Here is an 8703-nt window from a genome sequence, read left to right as displayed (position 1 = left end):
CTTTTCTCTAGACTAAACAAATCCAAATCCTGCAACCATTCTTGATGTTTTACTCTCCGGTCCTTTAATCATCTTAGATGCTCTTCTTTGCACTTTTTCCCAAAGTCTCAACATCTTTTTTGTAATGTGGTGATGAAAACTACATGGAGTATTCCAGGTGTGGTCTTATTAAGACTTTATATAAAGCAGTACTAAACATTCACGTGATTCCTCTGTTTACATAACCAAAAATTATATTAGCTTTTTTGGCTGCTGCCGCATACTGCTGGTTCATATTTAAGCTTTTTTCCACATTAAATTTCATGTTGTTGGATAGGGCCCATTGTTCAAGTCTGTGAAGATGTTTTTGGATCCTAAGCTTGTCTTCTTGGGTGTTGGGTATTCCTACCAGCTTAGTGTCATCTGCAAATCTGATGAGTTCAGTGATTGGGCAAACCAGTAGTGGTGGGAGCGGGAGTCTCCGCCCACCCACCCAGATGCTTCTGCGCATGCACAGAAGCTTGGCGCACAAGCACGCCCACACCCACCAGCAAACCAGTAGCGATGGGTTTTGAAACCCGCCCCTGATGAGTTCCCCTTCTATTCCCTCATCTAAGTCATGTATGAAGATACTGAAAAATACTGGGCCTAAGACAACTGTCTGGCATATCACTTCTCACCTTCCTCCATGTAGATGAAGTACCATGAAGGACAACTTGTTGAGTACGGTTTGTCAGCCAGTTATAAATCCATCTGTTGGTGATGCTGTCTATCCGTCATTTTTCTAGAGTATCAAAAAGTAGGTTGTAGTCTACTTTATCTTATGTCTTGCTGAAGTCCAAATATACAATGTCCCGAGCATTTCTCTGGTCTACTAATTTAGTCACTTTGTCAAAAAATGAAAAACGATTGACATGATCTGTTTTTAACAAATCCATGCTGGCTTTAATTAAAACTTGTTTTCTTTCTAGATGTTCGCAGATCTGTTTTTTAAAATTATTTTTTCCATTATCTTCTCAGGTATCAGTGTTAGGCTGATTGGTCTGTAGATTTCTGGGTCTGTTTTTTCCCCTTTTTTTGAAGATGGGAACTATATCAGCTCTTTTCCAATCCTCAGTGTTTCAGGATTTTTGAACGATATGGTACAAGGGTTCTGAGAAAACATCTGCCAGTTCCCTCCCAATCCTGCTGTTCTGAGAATCAGGTCCTGGTGATTTATATTCACCAAACTCATCAAATTTGAGATGACACCAGTGGTGGGATTCTGCTGGTTCTAGGCGGTTCGGCCGAACCGTTTGTTAAATTGCCGGTTCGCCCCACCCCTTGCCCCTCCCCTCCCCACCATTACCTACCGGTGTCTGTCGGCGGCCGCGTAGCGCTTGGATCGGGTGGCCAGCGAGGCGCTTTAATCACTGGCTAGAGAGACGCTTGGATGCAGTCAGGCTTCGATCGGTGGGCGCTTTAATCGCGTGGCGCTTGGATTGGGTGGACAGCGAGGTGCATGGATCCGATCCGACAGAAGCCTGCCTGCATCCAAGCGTCTCTCTAGCCAGCGATTAAAGCGCCTCGCTGGCCACGTGGCCCTTCCTTTGTTCCTCCTGCTCCTCCTCTGCACCGATCGCGAGCAGAATTCCCGGGCTCACGTGATCCTTACTCGACACCGCAGTTGTGACATGAGTGACATGGTTATTAAAAATGCTGCAACAGGCATAAATAATGACTTGTCGTAAGTGTGAGGACTGGTCAAAAGTGTGAGAACCTGTCAGAAATCACTTTTTTCAGTCCTCTGGGTAATCCCTATGTGCATAGGGACTACCGAGAGGGCTGAAAAAAGTGATTTCTGATAGGTTCTGAAACTTTTGAACAGACCTCGCATTTATGACTATCTTCACATTTATTTATTTATTTATTTATTTATTTTTTATTTTTATTTCTAGACTCATGAACACATAATAAAACAATACAATATATTTAAAATATTAAAAACTTATTTTAAATTAGCTGATTAAAATTTCATACTAAGAAAAGTTTAAAATTAATAAATTTAAACATTAAAATCAATTTAAGCCAGCCCTCTGGATAAAAGATGAGTCTTGAGTTGAAAAATGTCCATTGTTAGTAAACCAAATTTATGGCAATAAATTTATGCCTGTGGCAGCATTCTTAACCATGTCACTCATTTCACAACTGCTTCTCTTCACTACAGTTACAAGATAGGGTGCAAAACGTAAAATGTGAGGACAGTCGTAAGTGCGAGGACTGGTCAAAAGTGCAAAGACAGGTCAAAAATAACTTTTTTAGCCTTCTGAGTAGTCCCTTGCATAGGGACTACTCAGAGGGCTGAAAAAGTGATTTCTGACAGGTTCTACTTTGACCAGTCCTCACACTTATGACCAGTCATCATTTATGCCTGTTTGCAGCATTTTGTGCATAGGGACTACTCAGAGGGCTGAAAAAGTTATTTTTGACCTGCCCTCACACTTTTGAAGATATCACTGTCCTCACATTTTTTCCTATCTCATAACTGTGGTGAAGAGAAGCTTGTAAAAGATAATTCTAAAAATGCTACAATGGGTATTAATGTGACGATGGTCATAAGTGCGAGGACCGGTCAAAAGTGCGAGGACTGGTCAAAAGTGCAAGGACTGGTCAGAAATGACTATTTTTAGCCTTCTGAGTAGTTTCTATGCCCATAGCCATGGCCACCCAGTCACATGACCAGCCAACCACGCCCCAAAATAAGCCACGCCCACAGAACCGGTTGTTAAAAAATTGAATCCCACCACTGGATGACACCAACCTGGCAGGAATACCCAGCACCCCAGTAGATAGGGTCAAGATAGAAGAGAATCTCAATAGCCATTCCCAAAGAATCAAACTTAAACTTTAAAGAGACTTTTAAAATCTTCCCAGCAGCAGAAAATTGCAGCCGCCAGTTTCACACCTGCAGCCCCAGTGGGCTTCAATTTGGGGAGGGAAGGAACCTGCAGCAGCAGCAGCTGACCTGCTTCAGCCCAGTTGCTTCTCTGCTTCCAGGCCGTGGAGGGAACCGAACAGCCCGACTTGCTCCCAGGCTCTCTACTCACCTGCCCTCAACTCACGTGCAGCTTCGACCCTGGGAAGAGCAGAAAAGCCGCTCTGCACACCATCTTCCTCCCATGAGTCATCTGGAAGAGGAAGTTCCCCTGTGCTAATTCTCTTCTCTCATTCTTTCTGGCAATGCAGTACTTGATGGTTTTAACTCTTTAAAATCAACCACAGCGCCTGCCTACTGAATTGTCTGCTTTCTAGGCACAGATGTTGCCCCCTTGACTTCCATCTCCGGATAGGAAACGATTATCTTTACCTAAGGGGTCTGCCAGATGTTTATACTGTTTAAAGCTATCAAGTCGTTTTTGACTTCTAGCAACCGACCTTTGCAACTGAGCCAAGTGAAATAGTGAAATGTGATGCTACTTAACCTTACGAAGATTAGTTATGTGCTGAGCCCTTAAAATTAATGATTTTTTTTCCAGAATTACACTAAACGTTTTCTTGGGGGGTGTCTCTCAATGGAGATCAAAGCCTCCCGAAACCTCAAATCTTAATGACTTATTTAATGTGGCTCCCAAGGATTTAGGACATGGCAACACCACAGGGACGAAATGCTCCTGGTTTGGACCGGATTAGGCAATCCGATAGCAATGGCGGTGGGTGGTTCGGAGAACCAGTAGCAAAAATCCCTGCCCCCCCCCCCCACTGCCCATGCCCACCCAATCTCCCAGTTGCCCGCTTGCTCGCTTGCTGGTTCTTTTAAAAATGCTTTTAAAAGGTTTTAAAAAAGGCTCTGGCAATCACAGCTGAGCTCCACGATTGTCAGACCTTTTTTTTTTTTACTTTTTACGGCCGAATAGTTTGTAAAAAAAATGCTTTTAAAAGTAAAAAAAAAAAAAAATTGCGCACCACAGCTGATCACCTTCCCCCTCAATCTTGTGAAGATTAGCTATGTGCTCAGCCCTAAAAGTTCATGGAAGTTTTACAGAATTACACAATCAGCTTTCTTAGGGGTGACTCTCAGTGGAGATCAAAACCTCTCTACATCCCAAAACTTTATAACTGATTTCCTGTGGCTCCCAGGATTTTAGGACATGGCAGCACCATCAGGCCAGACACTCCAGGGGAGCCACCTTCACTCCTGCTGGCCACGGCTGCATCCAAGAGCATCAACCACCCAGCTTCATTCTTGAAGGAGGAAATTTTATATCTGCTAAATGCCATGTATAAATTCTGTAAATTTGCTTGCACTGAAGTTTCCATTAGGTCACAGAGAGAAAAATATGCAGCAGGACCTAGAAAATGGAGCCTAAGAATGCCTAAGAAAAAGGGCCTGATTGGTATGGTAGAAGAAATTGATATGGTAGAAGAAATGTTTCCCTCCACCCCCCCAAAAAAAGGAGGGGGCAAAAATAGCCCATTAAACCACATGGCTAACTGATCACCAGGCTGATCTTTTTCGAAAGATACCCTGCGATGGCATTTTTTATACAGATTGAATAAGGTATGGATGGTGAGGATAGTGGCTTTTGGTTCTAGGATCTGTTGTATGAAGGAATCTGGAATAAAATAACCCCAAACTTTTATTGATTCCCTTTTCAATAAATGTTGTTGTAAATGTAAATGTTGTACCTTGATGAACGTATCTTTTCTTTTTTGTATACTGAGAGCATATACACCAAGACAAATTCCTTGTGTGTCCAATCACACTTGGCCAATAAAAAATTCTATTCTATTCTATTCTATTCTTCATTCAGGAACTCAAGATGACATACAAAGAACTTCCTGGGTAGCATGCTGTCATTTAAAGGGCAAATGTCCTCTAGCCTGCCTGCCTACCTACCGTGACATGCTTTTTGCCTTTCGATATTCCATAGCTCATGGAAGCTTTATGCTTAAACCGAATTATAATTTGTGGCTTTCCATCCAGCATCCTTGGGCCTTACACTAGATGTTTGGGTTTGGTGCCTTCAAGTCAGTCAAGTCAAGTGGTTTCTCCCTTTCTTGCTTAGGCCTAGGCCTGATAGGACTGGCCAAAGCTGCACAGATGGCTTCACACTTTAGGTGGACTGCAGCTGAGTATTTCCCAGTCTCAAACCTGTAGCTTTCACCACTACACCAACCTGGATCATCATCTTCCCCACAAAATCTGCCCATGGAGCTCTTCTTGCTGCTTTGAGAGCAAATTCAAGACTGCAGCTTTCAAAATTCAGTTCACTTTGCAATCTGCTTACCCTTCCTCTCCAGATAACGGATCTTTTTCATCTTTCAATCCGAGTTAGTTTCATATTTTTCTTCTTAGGAAACAGAGCGTTCCTCTGATTGGGTGGTAGCTTCTGCCTGGCCCTGTGTCTAGCTCCTCTGGCGTTTGTTTGGGGCTCCTTTTAATTTGCTCAATTTTGTTAGATATATAGTGTTAGTAAGTTGTGGAGGGTCTAATTTATCTTTTTATTGTACAAAGGGTTGTTGTGTTTTTTTTAATATTCTGCTATTTCCCTCATGTTAGTTTTAATGCGTCTTAGAGAAATGCAACGTTCAGTTTCATCCTTCTGCATCCTGAATGTCTTCCAGATTTTAAGGCCAGAATTTCCCAGCCAGCATATCCTTTGCACAAAATGTCTGAGAGTGATAAGCAGAGTTTCCAAGTGGTCCCAGTAAGCTGCTAAAACTTCTAAAAAATACATGGTAAAAAAATATGCACAGAGGTTGTGGCTTGAGCAGAAAATACATTGTGGTTTTGAGTACAGGATTCTTAGGTTCATGAACAACTCCCGCTGTCATCTTGTCTTCTTGGAGGTGCCTGCTTGTTACCCCAGTGGTAGCAGCGCCAAGATGCTGACAAATTTAATCTATTAGCAAGTATCTTGGCAAATATCTTATAATCAATATTTAAAAGTGATATAGGCCTATAATTCTCTGCTTTAATACCATCTCGATCTTCCTTCAATATTAACGAAATAAAGGCTGTCCTCCATGAAGGGGGAACATCTCCTCCCATTTGAATTTTATTAAATAACTCTTTAAGTGGTTCAACCATCTCATTTTGTAAATTTTTATAATAAACAGCTGTTAAGCCATCTGTACCTGGTGCTTTACCAATTTTAAGTTGCTTAATTGCTAACAAAATTTCCTCTGAAGTAATTAATTGATTCAGTTCTTCTCTTTGATTTTCTGTAAGCTCACAAATATTTTGTTGTTGTAAATATCTTTCTATCTCTATATCATCAATCATATCCCTAGTATACAACTTACTATAATACTCTAGAAATGCTTTTTTAATCAAATTCTTTTGATAAACTTCCTTACCCCTATATTCTATTTTATCAATCATTCGTGATTTCTGTTTTTTCCTTATTAAATAGGCAAGCCATCTTCCTGGCTTATTGGCATTATTAAACGTATCATGTTTTACATATTGTAAATTAATTGCTACTTGATCTGCCATCAACATGTTAAACTGACCTCTTAATATATTTATTGATTCTTTTATTTTACTATTTCCTGGGCTATTTATCAATAACTGTTCTTTCTTTTTAATTTCCTCTTCCAATTCCTTTTTCTTTTTCTGCAATTTAGATTAATGCCAGTGATGAATCAAATAATTCATAATGATCAGTCAGGATTTATTAAGGGTAGGCAGATGAGATATAATGTGAGGCAAATTGTAAATTTACTTGAATATTTGGAACGAAACAACCAAATCTCAGCGGCTTTTTTTTTTTTGGATGCTGAAAAAGCTTTTGATAGATTGGACTGGCAGTTTCTGTTTAAAGTAATAGAAAAAATGCAATTTGGGGATTATTTTATCCACACAATTAAGGCAATATATCAGAAGCAAACAGCACAAATAATAGTAAATGGTGGGCTAACAGAAACTTTTAAAATTGGGAAAGGGACGAGACAGGGATGTCCCCTGTCTCCATTACTTTTTATTTTAACTTTAGAAATTCTTTTGAATAAAATACGTAGCTCCGATCAAATAAAGGGAATTAGAGTTAAACATCAAGATTACAGATTAAGAGCTTTCGCAGATGACTTGGTTGTTACTGTATCTCAACCAACATACTCAGCTACTGGTCTAAAAGATATAATTGGTCAGTATGGTAAAGTATCTGGATTTAAGGTGAATCAGCAAAAGACAAAGATGATAACTAAAAATATGAATATACAACAAAAAGAAGAGTTAGAAAGAACTACAGGTTTTGAAATCGTTAAAAAGGTTAAATATTTAAGAATATATATTACGGCTTCAAACGTTAAATTATATAAAAATAATTATGAGGTATTGTGGCAGAAGGTATGGAAAGAAATGGAGAGTTGGAAGAAGTTACAACTATCCTTGTTGGGAAGAATAGCGGCTATAAAAATGAATGTTTTGCCCAGGTTTCTATTTTTATTTCAAATGATACCGGTGCTTAAGAATGATATTAAATTACAGGAATGGCAAAGATTAATAATTTGTATGGATGGGCAAAAACCAAGAATAAAATTAAAAATAATGCAGGATACAAGGAAAGGGGGTCTTAAAATGCCTAATTTAAAATTGTATTATGAAGCAGTTGTTTTATCATTAATTACTGATTGGATTAATTTAACTGAGGAAAGAGTTTTGAATATAGAAGGTTATGGTTTGTTATATGGGTGGCATGCCTATATATTATATGATAAGAAAGTAGATAAAATATTTAAAAATAATATAATTAGAAATGCATTATTGAGGGTTTGGAGGAAATATCAATATAAATTAGATGGAAAGATTCCAATATGGGCAATCCGAGACACATGATAGAAAATATAAATATATATCAAAAGATGGAGGTAGTTACCTATAAAGAACTTCTTTGTATGGAAAAGGGAATTACAATTAAAATCTAGAGAAAAGATGGGGAAGAAGGAAAAATTATACATGGTTCCAATATGGACAATTACAAGCTAGATGGAAATTAGATCAAAAAATAGGTGTTAAGCAAACTGAGGATAATTTGTTAAAACAAATGAGAGATCAAGGCCAACAGCATATTAAGAGGTTGTATAATGTATTAGTAGAAATAGACTCAGAGTCCGAACTAGTTAAGGATTGTATGATTAAGTGGGCACAAAATTTTCAGCAACCAATAATGTTGGAAACTTGGGAAAGAATTTGGGTGAGGAATGTTAAATTTACACAAGCGCAAAATATGAGAGAAAATTTTCATAAGATGTTTTATAGATGGCATTTAGACCCCAAAAAGTTGTCATGTATGTATCCTAATGTACAGGCTAAATGTTGGAGATGCGATTGTGAAGATGCCACTTATTACCATATATGGTGGACTTGTAAAAAAGTTAAAGCATTTTGGATTAAAGTATGGTGGATCATGCAGAATATTTTGAAAAAGATTAAGTTTACTCTGCAGTTCTTTCTACTAGGAATAATTATGGATTGTACAGCTATAGAGACTAAATTGATTTTGAACTTAATAACAGCCACAAGACTTTTGATTGCTCAATATTGGAAGAAAGAAGAATTACCTACAATTGAAGAATGGACACTCAAAGTATCAAATCTGGCAGAGATGGCAAAATCTCCCTTACTTGAAAGACTATACAGAAGAAAAATATATTTTAGAATGGAAAATGTGGATTGATTATATTCAAAATAAGTATCAGATAAAAAAATATCGAATAGCATATGAGTAAATTTAGGAAATA

The sequence above is a fragment of the Ahaetulla prasina genome, chromosome 2 (genome assembly GCF_028640845.1).
Source record: "Ahaetulla prasina isolate Xishuangbanna chromosome 2, ASM2864084v1, whole genome shotgun sequence".
NCBI lineage: Eukaryota > Metazoa > Chordata > Lepidosauria > Squamata > Colubridae > Ahaetulla > Ahaetulla prasina.
Note: the sequence above shows the minus strand (reverse complement) of the source record.